Source organism: Chelonia mydas, chromosome 8, assembly GCF_015237465.2.
Source record: "Chelonia mydas isolate rCheMyd1 chromosome 8, rCheMyd1.pri.v2, whole genome shotgun sequence".
Classification (NCBI taxonomy): domain Eukaryota; kingdom Metazoa; phylum Chordata; order Testudines; family Cheloniidae; genus Chelonia; species Chelonia mydas.
The window spans coordinates 101,452,414-101,466,453 of record NC_057854.1 but is presented as its reverse complement, the minus strand read 5'-3'; the positions used below and the strand labels follow the sequence as shown (position 1 = coordinate 101,466,453).

Genomic DNA, 14,040 nt, shown 5'->3' with positions numbered 1-14,040 from the left:
GAGAGGCTACGGTCACAAAGAAAAGTCCATGGTTGAGCAAGGACTCACACCTGGGTCTTGTAAGTCCTAGTAACCCAAGCACTGGACTCTGCCATCGACCCATATGTACCACCTAACACTTCTTCCTCTGAGTCTACACAGAGTAAGCACGGCAGTGGGATGCAAGGGCACTGCCGTGCTACCAGAGGTGCGACCTTTCAAATGAAACGTAGAACCAGGCTCCTGATCAGCCTTGCATCTTGTCCAAATTCCAGCCCTGAATCTTCCCTGGGTTAGGGGTCCTTCTTCACTTCTGGTTGTTCCTGCCCGCTGCTAAAGAGCTGCCATGCTCCCTCCCAGAGGTGGCAGCATTCCAGTGGCGGATAATAAAAGGACTCTTGTGTGTGGCTTTCCAAGGACTTTGGGCTTAATGGTGCTGCAGCAAAGCTGCCTTTAAAGGGATGCGTGTGGGGCTTGGATTGAAGAAAGCCATCTCTGCCTCAGTTTCCCTGTATCTTTGAGGCAGGTCAGTTCCCTTCTCTTCCTCAGTTTGGGATAACAACACTGACCGGCGGGAGAGAACTGCAATGCAGCCCACTGCTTGGAAAATGTTCTGGGCCGAGTGCTATGCATCGCTAGCGAATGCAGCAGTCTGTCCTCACGCAGGCTTCCCAGAGCCTGAACCCCTCGGCCCCGATCTGGTTCTGCTCGACCAGCCAGAAATGCACAGTGAGAGCAAACAAAGCCCCCCAACTTCGCAGGCAGGAGAGCCGCCCGAGGCCCTGGGTCGAGTTTCCGTGTGGCGGCCACAGCAGCTCCGGGACTGCAGCGGACTTCATGCAGTTTAAATGGGGACCCTGCGGCTGCCAGCCTCTCTCAAGCGTCTCCGCGGGGCTGGCTCAGATTTGCCCGCAGCAGCAGTGGGGGCAGGGCGACCGAGCCGGCGTGAGTCATGAATGGTGCTTGGCCCCGTTGTGACTGGCGGGCGAGTCCAAGACTTTCCCATTTATTTACCCTTCTTTTATCACCACCAAATACAACAGATGAGCTCGGCCCTCTTCCCGGCCGCCGACAGCCCCTGGGTTTATTTACGCCGCAGGTATAAATACAAAGCCTTGCTCGGTAATGAAGTAACCGCGGTGGGTTTCCAGCCAAGCCCGGAGCAAACGAGGAGTGGGGGAGAGACTGAGCCCCTCGGCCGACGACGGATGTGGAAATGCAGCATGCAGCGGTCTAGTGGCCCCCCACGGCCTCTGTGTGCTGGGGCTGGAGGTCACGGCCCAGGGCTACCATCGCTCTGTGCCGGCAGTGTTCACCAGGGGCTGCATCCGCCCATGCCCCGGGCAGCGTGAGCTACACGCCTTTGCTTGTCATAAAGAGACTGGAACGAATCTGATTTGCCTGACAGCGCGACGGTCCATGAGCCCAGCCAGCACCAGGCTGGGGTGGGGAGCTGGCCCAGCCCAGCCTCCCCCGCCCCTCACATGGGCCCTTCTGCCTAGCAGCAGCTGTAACTAGGCCAGGGGAGTATCCCCTTACACGAGGGATGCTGCTACCAAGATGATAGGCCAATGGAACCCCTAATCCCTAAAGAGCCGTGACCTAATTCTGGGGCCCACAATCTTGTCTGTAGGCAGATTGTTATCGGCTGTAGAACGAGATCGAGGCATGGGACTGGACGTGCCAGGCACGGACGCGACGATCTGCCTGACGACGACACCAGCCGGCAGCTGCCCATGCAGTCCCAGGGCACAGCCCTGCTCCCAGGGCCACGGTGCAGCTCCTGCGGCCTTCAGTGGGCCTGACAGAGGCACCAGCAGGCCCAGCGACTGCAAAGCCGACGTGGTTTTCCCTGTATCACCCGCTCCTTGGTGCCAAATTCTGGGCGGGACCTCAAGAGGTTATCGAGTCCAGCCCCCTGCACTGAGGCAGGACCAAGTGAACCTAGACTATCCCTGAGAGGTGTTGCTCCAACCATTGTGCCTCAGTTTCCTTCTCTGCAGAATGGGGGGTAACAATACTTCCCTGGGGGGGGGAGCAGGGGGCTTAGTGATGCTCTATTAATATTTGGACTGTAGGTGCTAGCGAAGCACCAGATATTATCCTGTTAGTCGCTCCGAGGAGGTGAGATAGCATGAAGCTCTCTCTGTGGGACAGGGAGCGTCTCTTTGTTGTGTGTCTCCCCAGCACCTAGCTCACTGGGGCTCTGGTCCGTAACAGGGGCATCTCAGTGCAGCTGTAACAGAAATAAGTAAAAATTAGAGTGGGAGGGGTGTATACGGGGGTGTGTGCAGGGCTGGGGTGTGTGTGTGTTTGGGGGGGGACCATGGGGGTGTTTGCGTGTGCGGTGTATGCTTGGGCAGGGGTGTTTTTGCGGGCGGGGCACATTTAATTGGCTATTCACCAATAGCGGAACTGGTTTCTAAATGCCCAGATGGGAGGCTCTGGGGGGATCTCTGTGTGCCTGTCTAGACTGCGATAAAACACACCTGGCACCGAACCTTGGAGCCTGGGTCAGCTGGCTCGGGCTGCGGGGCTAAGAACTGCAGTGTAGCCATTCGGGCTCAAGGGTCTCAGAGCCCAGGCTCCAGCCTGAACCCAAATGTCTACACTGCAATTTCATAGCCCCACAGCCTGAGCCAGCTGACCCAGGCTAGCCGCAGCCGTGCTGCAGGTCTTTGATCCCAGTGTAGACATACCCTATGGGACTGACTTGGTCTCCTTATGGCGACTCAAGCTTTCAGTCTTGTCTGCAAAGAGAAACTAACTTTGCTGCTAAGTTTCTTGTATGACAACAACCTAAATGTCAGTTATACATTTGGGGCACCTCTCACCCCATCCTACCCACTGATCTGGCCCCCATCACCAAAGTATCTGGGGCCCTCCCAATTTTTAATGTGTTTATCTTCACAACACCCCTGTGAGGCAGGGCAGTGCTATTATGCCCATTGTACGGATGTGACAACCAAGAGAGACTCAGTGACTGGCCCAAATTCACTCCGGCAGTCTGCAGCAGAGAAAGGAATTGGGCAGCATCCCAGGGTTGCGCCGTAAACACTGGACCCTCCTTTCCCTCTAATCTTAGCCGTGACAACTTTTGCAATCAGTGTTTGGTGTTTTTCTGAAAGCCCCAGCTCCTGGAGTCACATCGTGACATGTTGATCTCTGCTTCCATTTCAACAGACAACAGTTCCTTTCCGATCCTTGTGGTTGCAGAGAAAAGCCAGAAACCATGACCTCGGTAAAGGCAAATAAAGAGAATCCCCAATGTATTATTAAACCTTCTGATTTTGCTGCCAATCTCCTGATTCTGGGGCCCCCGGCAATGTAATCTCCCCATTCAAAGGAGTGATGAATTCTTTGGCACAAGGCGCCTCACCTAAATTAAACAAGGATGAAAAACGCAGCGAGAACTCGCAGGCTGAACCCTGGCCAGCACTGGCGCAGGGGAGCGCCGTGCCAAATCCGGGGTTGGAGACACCTTTGGGCTTGCCTACGTGCCTGACTTGATATGGGATACAATACAGTGGGTAAATTCGGCAGCAAGCGTGGGCAGGGGAGATGGTCTCACCCACATGGATTTACATTTCCTAGGAAGCCTTTCCTGAAGCAGCCGAGTCTGGGGAAGATCTGTGCGGTGGGGGAGAAAGGTGTTAGACTAATACAGTCCCAAGGATTCCAGACCAGCATGCCGTTCTTCAGGGCGCCTGGCATCCAAATGATCATTTGTAACATTAAGCCGTTCGCCTGGCTCAGAGGGGCTGTGCCGCTGGATGTCATCGCCTTTAAGGGACTTCAGGAACTGCTGCATCTGAAAGGCCGATCATTTCTTCCCCTGCCTGCGGTCATAACACGTTCCACCGTCACGCCACGAAGCCACCCGCAGTGTGCAGCTCTCACGCGGCGCGTGGCCAATGCTGAAAGGGACACGCTCCTGTCGTGTCTATGATGGAAATCAGCTCCTTCGGCTTCCCTGTGTTTCAGCACGATACTGCACTGAGTGGGCGTTTTGAGGGCCATGGTGATGCAGGATCAGGCCCATATTTATCCTCCACCTACACCGTCTCCTGCAGTGCTTCACCGAGAGAAACAAACAGCAGCAGAGACAGAAATGAAGAGCTGAGAGAGGATGGGGGATCAGCCGGGCTAAGCACTGGGAACCAGCGTCTCCTAAGATTTCATACTGGCTTGGCCTTCGATTCACGGGGCGGCCCTTATCTAGGGGATACGGGTGGTGTATCGGGGGCTGGCTTTTTGGTGTGTTTGCACCTAGTCCCTGACTACGGCTCCTAGGAGCTATGGTAATACATATTTAGGGTGACCAGATGTCCCGATTTTATAGGAACAGTCCCGATATTTGGAGCTTTTTCTTATATAGGCTCTTATTACCCCCCACCCCCATCCCAATTTTTCACACTTGCTGTCTGGTCACCCTACATATAAACAATTAATAATAATAATAAATTAATTCCTGGGTATAACTTCTCTCTCCCTCCACTGACTTTACTGGGGCTACAGCAGGGCTGAATCTGGCCCATCGTCTGACAATATTTCGTAGACTGCAGATCTTAAGGCCAAAAATTAGACCACCCAGTCCGACCGCCTGCCTACCACAGATCAGAGAGCCTCACTTGGTGATTTCCATAGCAAGCTTTTCCCTTCGGTTTGACCTAGAGCGTGATGGGCCAGTTTGGCTTGCAAGACCCCGAGCGATGGAGAATCTGCTGCGCCCCTCGGTCAGTGGGGCCAGTGGCTAATTACCCGTTAAAAAAGTGTGCCCTATTTCCAGCCTGCGTGGGTCCAGCTCCTGGCCGGGGGATCTCCCAGGGCTTTGCTCTGAGAGATGAAAGAGTTCTCTGCTCTCAGGAGTGTCCTCCTCTGGCCGGCAGTGACCAAGTCACCTCTTCACCGTCTCTTAGACAAACTCAATACCCCGCGCTTCTCCGGTCCCTCCTGACGCAGCACGTGTACGATCAGAGGGCTGCGAAGAACTCTGGCCGAGCGGGGTGCCAATGGGGTCCTTAGAGCAGTGTCGGAGTTTCCACACTCCTCCTGCGCCCCAAGGAGTTCTGCAAGGGATCCCCCAGAGGTCCTCCCAGCCCCCAGCGCGAGCACCACCCCCCCCGGGGAAATCAGAGAGTCGGCGCCTGTGCCCGCAGCGTCCCCGGGAGAGGCAAGCGGCACCCAGAAGCCCCTCTGGGGACAGAGACCCAGGGGAGCGGATTCTCTCGCTTTCTCCGGCATCGATCGGGGATCACTCCGCCGGAGCCAGCAAGTTAGACCAGTGTACGTGGGAGGAGAGTCCAGCCACATTCCTCTGGGGAAAAATTTAAAAAAAACCCTGCTTTCTTTTTCTCCCTCATTATTTCTCCTTGTGCCCTTGGCCCAAAGAGAACCTCTAATAAGAGACTCCTGGTCCCTTGATTGCCTGAAACCCTTTTGTTTGGGATACCCTCCCCCCGCCCCGCTTCCCTTTTTAGGCTGGCCTCTTTGTTAAGTTCCTTCTCTATTCAGTTTCCTTTTCCACAACAGCATCTGACTTTGATTCTTGCGTTAGCGGGCCTGTCACCCAGCCCTGCTCTCTCTCCCTCCCCCTTCCCCCCCAATAGATAATAGCCCCAAATTAGAGGCTGAATATGCTAAAACAATTAATTCGCTTCTGGAGTCGGCACGCGACTCACAACGCCAATTATTCTTTCAATCTGCTCTCTCCTCCGCGTGAGCATTTGGCGGCATTTGAACAAGGGTCAAGAAAGAGATGGTAAATGTAGTAACCCTGTTCACAGAGCCGTTTAAAGCGAAAATCATTTCGTGAGAGCCAGGCGGGAGCTTTCATTTTCCTAACGGGTTTTGAAAACTTTTAATCTCCTCTCGACTTTATTTCGCATTTTTCTTTCCCATCTTAAAATTGTCCCATCCAAAGATCCTGAGGCTAAGTGGTAAAAGTCCACAGTACCATGGTACTTTTCCTTGCTCCCGATTCTAGCTCTGACCTTAGGGATCAGAATAACTAAGCCACTTTGTCCTTGGCACATACTTCATTCTTCCTACAAGTGGGGAGTGATGGTTACAAAAGATTCAGAGAAAGCCCGTGTGTCGTCAGGGCTGCTGGCTCAGCAGATCCTGTCTCTGGACTCCACCTGCCTGGCATTGGGTTCCTCGTGGGATGTGCGCGGTGGGACACCCGTAGTTAAAGACGGAAGGTTGCCAGCGTGCTGGAAATGTTCTCGCGCGCGGCAGCCCCAGATCAGTCCTTCGGGGAGACGGTGCCGCAGAAGTAACGCAAGGCGGGTACAGCTGCTCAGAGTGGGCTGCCCTTCTCTTTAGACCTTTCTAGTCCCAGAATTGCCACTGTGTCTGTGCCACACAGGATGCCTCTGACCTGCAGGATGTGTAACTGTAACAACACAACAACGCGGAGCCACTTCGTCGCAATCGGAAATGGGCTCAGGCCGCAAAATTCAGATCACCCCCAAGTTTCGGGGAGTTCGGGTTAGGCCTGTTGTAAAATGCAAGGTACATGGGGAGTCCTCTTCACCCCCATTCGTAGCACAGTGAACGGCATTCGGTGAACATGAGAGGGAGCCAATGTAAAACCGGTAAAGGGAAATACTTTTTTGTGCAACACATGATCAGCCTGCGGAATTCGCTGCCACGAGAGGCCAAGAGTTTATCACAGCAATGCAGGGTTGGAAGGAACCTTGAGAAGTCATCAAATCCAGCTCCCTGTGCCGAGGCAGGACCAAGTAAACCTGGACCATCCCTGGCAGGTGTTTGTCCAACCTGTTCTTAGAAACCTCCAGTGAGGGGGATTCCAACCTCCCTTGGTAGTCTGTTCCAGAGCTTACCTAGCCTTAGCGTTGGAAAGTTTTTCCTAATATCTAACCTCAATCTCCCTTGCTGCAGATTAAGCCCATTGCTTCTTGTCCTGCCTTCAGTGGACATGGAGAACAATTGATCATCGTCCTCTTTAAAACAGCCCTTAACATACATGAAGACTGTTATCAGGTCCCACCTCAGTCTTCCGTTCTCAAGACTAAACATGCCTAGTTTTACTAGCCTTTTCTCATTGGTCCGGTTTTCTAACCCTTTGGTCATTTTGGTTGCTCTCCTCGGGACTCTCCTCAGTTTGTGCACATCTTTCCTCAAGTGTGACTCCCAGAACTGGACACAGGACTCCAGCTGAGGCCTCGCCAGTGCCGAGTAGAACAGAACAATTACCTCCTAGGTCTTACATAGGACACTTCTGTTTCTACACCCCAAAATGACATTAGCATTTTACAACTGCATCACATTGCTGGCAAATTCAATTTGTGATTCACTACAGCCCCAGATCCCTTTTAGCGGCACGGGCCAGTTACTCCTCATTTTGTAGTTGTGCATTTGATTTTTCCTTCGTAAGTGCAGTACTTGTCTTTACTGAATTTCATCTGGCTGATTTCAGACCAATTCTCCACTTTGTAAAGGTCGTTTTGAATTCTAATGCTGTCCTCCAAAGTTCCTGCAACCCCTCCCAGCTTGGTGTCATCCACAGATTTTATAAGCATACTCTCCATTCTGTTATCCAAGTATTTAAAGAAAACATTGAATAGTACCGGACCCAGGACTGACCCCTGCAGGACTCCATGATATAAGCCCTCCCAGTTTGACAGTGACGCACTGATAACTCCTCTTGGAGTACAGTCTTTCAACCAGTTGTGAATCCACCATTGTATTTTCACCTAGACCACATTTCCTGAGTCTACTTATGAGAATGGCACATGGAAAAGCCTTCCTAAAATCAAGAAATATCATGTCGACTGCCTCCCCCCACACACATCCATTAGACCAGTAACCCTGAAGGAAATTAGGCTGGTTTGCCATGCTTTGTTCTTGACAGATCCATGCTGGTTATTCCTGATAACCCTGTTATCCTCTAGGTGCTTAAAAATGGATTGTTTAACAATTCCAGAATTCCAAATAAAGGTTAGAGGCCAGATCCTCAGCTGCTGTAAACTGGTGTAAACCCCGTGACTTCAAAGGAGCTATGCTGATTTACGCCAGCTGAGGATCTGGTCTTAGATAATTACATGGACAACGAGAACATCCATGGATACACTAGATAGGGGAAAGGTACATATATATTAGAGGGCTATAAATTCCCCAGCTTCAATGGATCAACCAACCAGTAACTAGTGAGGCTTAGGAAGAAATTCCCCATGTGGGCAGTGAATTCCAGAATTGTCTATTATGGGAGTTTTTGCACCTTCCTCTAAAGCACCTGCCACTAGCCATCGTTGGAGAACTTGAGATAGCATGGGGATGAGGGTCTTTACAAAGCCTAGATGAAACAGGCTAATGGACTAGATGGACCACTGAGCTGATCCAGGCTGGCACGTCCTGTGTTGGGGCCATTCACACGTCTCAGATCTAGATCTGAGGTTGGATTTAGAACACGCCCGCCCAATCTTTAGAGATTGGGGTGGGAGCACGTGGATCAGATGGACAGCTACAGGGATGTTCTGATCCCACAAGGATGCTGGGACACTGGCTGGGGGACATTGGGACTTCCCTGGGAAATCCAGCTGCCAGGCAATCCTAGTCACACTGACAATGTAGCCAACACACCTGGAGAGTGCATGGGAGGGCACTGGGCTGTAGTTTCACAACTCTCTCTATGCTGTGCACTAGGGCCACACAGCACTTCCCAGCAAGAGCAGCGAGGGAAGCCAGATCCTCCAGTTCCAGAAATACTTGCGCTGGAAGGGAACGTCACCGCGCTGCTTGCCAGGTGGAGCTCCACGCATGAGTGAGCGGTTCTGAGTCCATCCAGCACAGGGCAGGTGCACCGACCGACACGCTAGCCAGCTCACTGGGAGGGGCTCAACCTTTTGTCCACCTTTGTTTGCAAAATCCATGTCTTTATTTATAGTTAAAAAGTTCTGGAAACTCTGGCCTCCCCTCCAAAAACAAAAGCCAGTGCATCATGGGAGGCAGTATATTCTTATATCCTCCTGGTCCAACTCATCACGGTCTTTGCCGGAGCTCAGAGAAGGGCCACAAAGAATGACTTAAGCCTGGTTCCCTCCATTGCTATGAGTTCTAGAAAGGTGTGCTACTCTAGGGTTCTATTTCTGATTTTGCTGAGGATGTCTGACTGACCCTGTGCAAGCCATAACCTTGCTGTACCTCGGTTTCCCCATGTATAAAGTGGGAATAACAAACAGCCACCCGCTGTGGCGCTGGGAGAAATAACTGACATCTGTAATCTGCATTCGAATCTCCCTGTTCAATTAATAGCATTTCTAGTGGACGGTACGATAAGGCCAGATTCTGTTCCCGGTTCCCTCAATGAAATCAACAGCACTCCAGTATCGCTCACCCCAACCATCCAAAAATCGGGAGTTAAGGCCCTCCCAAATTATGAGATTGTTAAAAATCTCATGATTTTAAAGCCAATACATGTTGGGATCCTTCACTTTCTGAGCCACTAGATTGCATTGTCATGTTTCCAAGTTTTTCCCCGCAACCATGAAGCTGAGAAACTTTCTGACAGATTCACATGACTCCAGGAGCTGGGGCTTTAATAAAAGCCCAGCCAGCACAAGACTCACAATAGAAGGTGAGAGCTGGCCACATTCTCTTGGGTCCATTCACCAGCTTTCAGGGCTCAGGCAGAAGGCTTTAACGACAACTGAATGGTGCGCTTTCGATCCCAGCTTGCGTAACTCTGCACAGCTGCAGCCCTGGTTGCTTAGGTACGTCTGAGTGCTAATCCCAAAATATCAGCTGTTGCCTAGCCACAACGTGTGCCCGCTTCTGCAACAAATTAATTGGTGGATGATGAGGGGAGGAGCACATGCTGGTATCGGTAGCTGCTCTTGTAGTGTGCGTGTATCTTTGTCGGTGCATGCACATATTTGCGGTTGTGCATGTGTTCCCACAGGTAATACCTGTCCAGGGTCACCTGTATTTGTGTGCATGCGTGTGCATATAATGTTTGTGCATGTTTGCATGTGCGTTTGTGCATGTGAAGGCAGGGACATATTTGTCCATACACCTGCATTGTGTGCACACGCGTGTGTGCATGCATATACTGTTTGTGCACACACACGCATGTGCATGCGGGTACATGTGTATGCATGTACACGGTCATGCAGGTGCGCACGGGTGAACTTACCTGCCTGCAGGACTTTGGATGACTTCCCCCTGCCCATGTTTTCACCCAGGAGCTTCCTGGCTGACATCTCCCCACACCTCATGGCCACTCGGCTCCAACGGCACTCCCAGGGTGCTGTGAGTATCAGGGTCACGCTTGCTTTTGGGCTGCTACACGCGCGCAGAACCTGCTGCCTGCAATACCAACGCCTGCGAGCCACTGCACTGAGCAGGTATGGATAGATGTGATGCTGCCGAGCCCTCCAGAACCTGAGTGACGCTGGGGTGGCTGCAGCGTCTCCCAATGGAGGTGCTGGTTCCCGCCCATGCCCCGCCGGGCTCCCTTCCCCTCTCCGTTCAGTGGGATTCAGGGTCTCTCTGTTGCTTAGAGGTGACAGGAAGGATAATGCAGGGAAATGTTGCTTTCCACAGCACGCCTGACCCTCTCCAACCCCTGGGCTGCCTGTTGAGAACAATATCGCCCAGCAAACCAGCGCAAACAGAGACAAGAGAAGCACACAGAGAACAAGTTGGCTTTGAAAAACAGATCCCTGTACTGAGACACGGGAGATGAGGGTTCAATCCCCAGCTCCACCACAGACTCCTTGGGCTAGTCTCTTCATCTGTCTGTGACTCAGTTTCCCAGTCTGTAAAACCAAGTGGGGGGAGGGATAGTTCAGTGATTTGAGCATTGGCCTGCTAAACCCAGGGTTATGAGTTCAATCCTTGAGGGGGCCATTTAGGGATCTGGGGTAAAAATTGGGGATTGGTCCTGCTTTGAGCAGGGGGTTGGAATAGATGACCTCCTGAGGTCCCTTCCAACCCTGATATTCTATGAGGATATGAATCCTTCCTTTCTCCCACCCTACATGTCTGCCTTGTCTAGATGGCAAGCCCTTTGGGGCAGGGACTGGCTCTTGCTGTGTGTACGTACAACCCCCTGATCTTAATAATTATGATAATGAATAAGGAACAGAGATGGGGCTCTAGCCATTCAGAAAAAGATTCTGGTTACCCCATGGTTCTCGCGGGGGTGGGCTCCAGCTTTCTGCTTTGGGCCACTGCAAAGACAGGAACCATTTGCAAAAATGAAGTCAGGATTGCAAACCACTGCCCCTTCCCCCTGCCTCGCCAGGTTCAGGGGTGCTTGGAACGTCGGGCTCAGCTCTAGAAAGAAGAGGTGGGCTTCTAAGACTTCGTTTGCCTCTTTTCTTTCTGAGACACACTGAGCACCGGCGGCTCCGGACCCAGCTGCTACAGGCAAGGTGGAGAGGCTTCCCCCTCCGTTTTGACTGAGAAAGTGCATTCGACCCCTGACAATTGCATCTGTCCATTTAAGGGAACGGCCGAGTAAATTCTCGTAATAAAAACCAGTTTAAGCAGCCGCGGGTGGCTCCCTGCTCTTAGTGCAAAATCTATAGCCCTAATTGCTTATCGACTCCCTGGGCAGAATGACATCATTTCCAGCCAATCAGCACACCCCAACCAAATGACAGGACAAGGCCAGGCCTGTATAAAAAGCCACAGATGGGACTGAGGTCAGGGCAGTGATGGGCAGCTGATAGCAGGGACTGATGGGAAATCACTACCCCAGGCTCCACTGGGCTGCGCTGAAGAGGGGGAGAAAACACGTGGGCTGTGGATTCAGGCCAAAGTTCCTCCGCTTATTAACTCATCCTTTTGTGGAATAGGACTTCGGGGCTTGATCCCAAGCCTGTTACATTCAATGGAAAGCTGCTCTAGATGGACTTCGGCTCAGGCCCAGAGGGCCTTCCAGATAAGCAATAAGAAACTCAAGGGTCTTTCCTAACAGCATTTCTCCACAGATCTATCCTCGCAAGACACGTGGGGAAAGCTGCTTTGCAGTTCTGCCCCAGGGAGAAGGAGAAGAGACACATTTGCAAATTGCATGAGCTTAAATGATTCAAGCCGGGACTATGGAAGTTCCTCCTCTTATTATTCTCTCTAGCAAAAACCCAGCAACAAGCAATCTTAAATTTGCAGACTCAGGCAACGATTCCTACTGTAGATCACGGAGGAGTGGGGGAATATTTATAAAATATCCAATCGTGAACATTTGTTTGTGAGAACGGTGCCAGACAAACACAGACACACACAAATGGATATTAGTCTGCCGTGCGCAGAAAAACAAAATGACAGAAATACGGGAATCATTGAGAGGCTTTGATATTGACCCAGTAATCCGATAAAAAAAGTCAAGAAGGAGATAGACACACGGAGGGCAGTAACTGAATACCATCTCCATTCTCCTCCAGCTTTCCTTTCTTTCTGTTCTCCTGAGACATTCCCCTCCCCAAAAACATACAGTTTCCCCCTCCTCCAAAAAAAAGGCAGATAAAGAGATAAAGCATGTTAAGATGGCATTTAAATAATTTTGTGGGGGGAAGGGAAAGGGTAATGATATAACAATATATGCTCAATATACAATATATTCTTTAATACTGTGAATCAAGATATGTACCTATATGTTGTACTCTCTTATTGTAAATGGCCCGAAATATCCTGAAATAAATAAAATCATTACCAAAACTCCAAACCCACAAACTTGGATGTGATTTAAGTTGGAGGCTGCATCTTCCCTGGGTTTCAGAAGCGGCTAGTGGGCATGACCGTACTATAAATAAGAACAACACAGCACATAAATGTTCAGAGCCAAACCCAAAGCTCCTCTGCAAGTCAGTGATGCTGCATAAATCGGATGGAGGCCAACCAGGTGAGAAACCAGAACAGGCCTGGTCCACCTCGAGCTGCACTAGGCATGTGGGGTTGAGTCCTGCAACAGACAAACCACACCCAAGCTGTTACCTGCTTCACCGACGGTATTCTTGGGCGCCACCTATCCAGGCATTGACCACACCCAGCATGAGGAACTGAAATACAGAGAGCAGCTTGCCTATGGGCAAGCAGAAAATCTGCGGCAGACCTAGGCTTTGAACCCAGGTATCCGGAGAGCTAGGTTCGCATGCTAAGGACCATCCTTCTGAAGCATTGTGGGAGTGCCATGGAAAGACCAACTGAACCGCTGCAGCTGCAAACCCCCGGTCTGCACTAGCACTGATAAGGTCGGCACTGACTACCATGGGAGAAGGCCTTTGCCAGACCTGCTCAGAGTAGGTGCAATTGCACCAGTAGTGGAAACACCCTGAGCGACATCTGGGGCACTTGTGTGTGGACACACATGGTTTTAGAAGCGTTCCACACATGTGCAAACAGGTACTGCAATACCAGCGTTCTCCGGCATGGCATGATCTTCCAGCAAGCCAAGAACATCTGCTGTAAGGTTTGACAGACTCTCCGGGGGCTGGGGAATATGGTCCCCTGTTGTTCTGGCTCTACCATTCGCCCGAGGAAGGCTCTGCTGCTTGTTTCATCGATACGTCATCTCTGAGCCATAGGAACACAAGCCCTGCTCCCATTCAAATGCAGAAGACTAAAGATGCTCACAACCCCTCGCAGCGATGATGGAGCAGAGCGTTGGAAGTTCCATTACATGGAGGCATCGTGGTGTAGTGCATTGGTTTTCATCCTGTCGTCCATGGGCCCCTGGGGGTATGTAGACTAGGTCTAAGGAGCCCATGAAATGTCGTTACCATAGAACAGTGGTTTTCGTCCTGTGGTCCGCGGACCCCTGAGAGTCCACAGACTAGGTCTAAGATTTCCAAAGGGGTCCGCAAGTCCATTCAAAATGTTTTAGGGGTCTGCAAATGAAAAAAAGATTGAAAACCCCTGGTCTAGTGGTCACAACACACATGAGTGAGAATCTGGATTGCTGAGTTATGTCCCTGACTGTCCGTGATTTGCTGTGTGACCTTGGGTAAGTCACCGCCTTGATAAGTGCCTCTGTTTCTCCATCTGTAAAATGGGGATAATGGAGATCAATCACCTTTGTAAAGTGTTTGGCCA

General features: G+C 51.3%; 1 protein-coding gene across 1 annotated transcript in view; it reads right to left on the bottom strand.

Annotated features, from left to right (window-relative positions):
- The window catches only part of LOC102941819 (phosphatidylinositol 3-kinase regulatory subunit gamma), a 346,924-nt gene that overhangs the window by 230,706 nt on the left and 102,178 nt on the right, over positions 1–14,040 (bottom strand). The gene's annotated exons all lie outside the window — the stretch shown is intronic.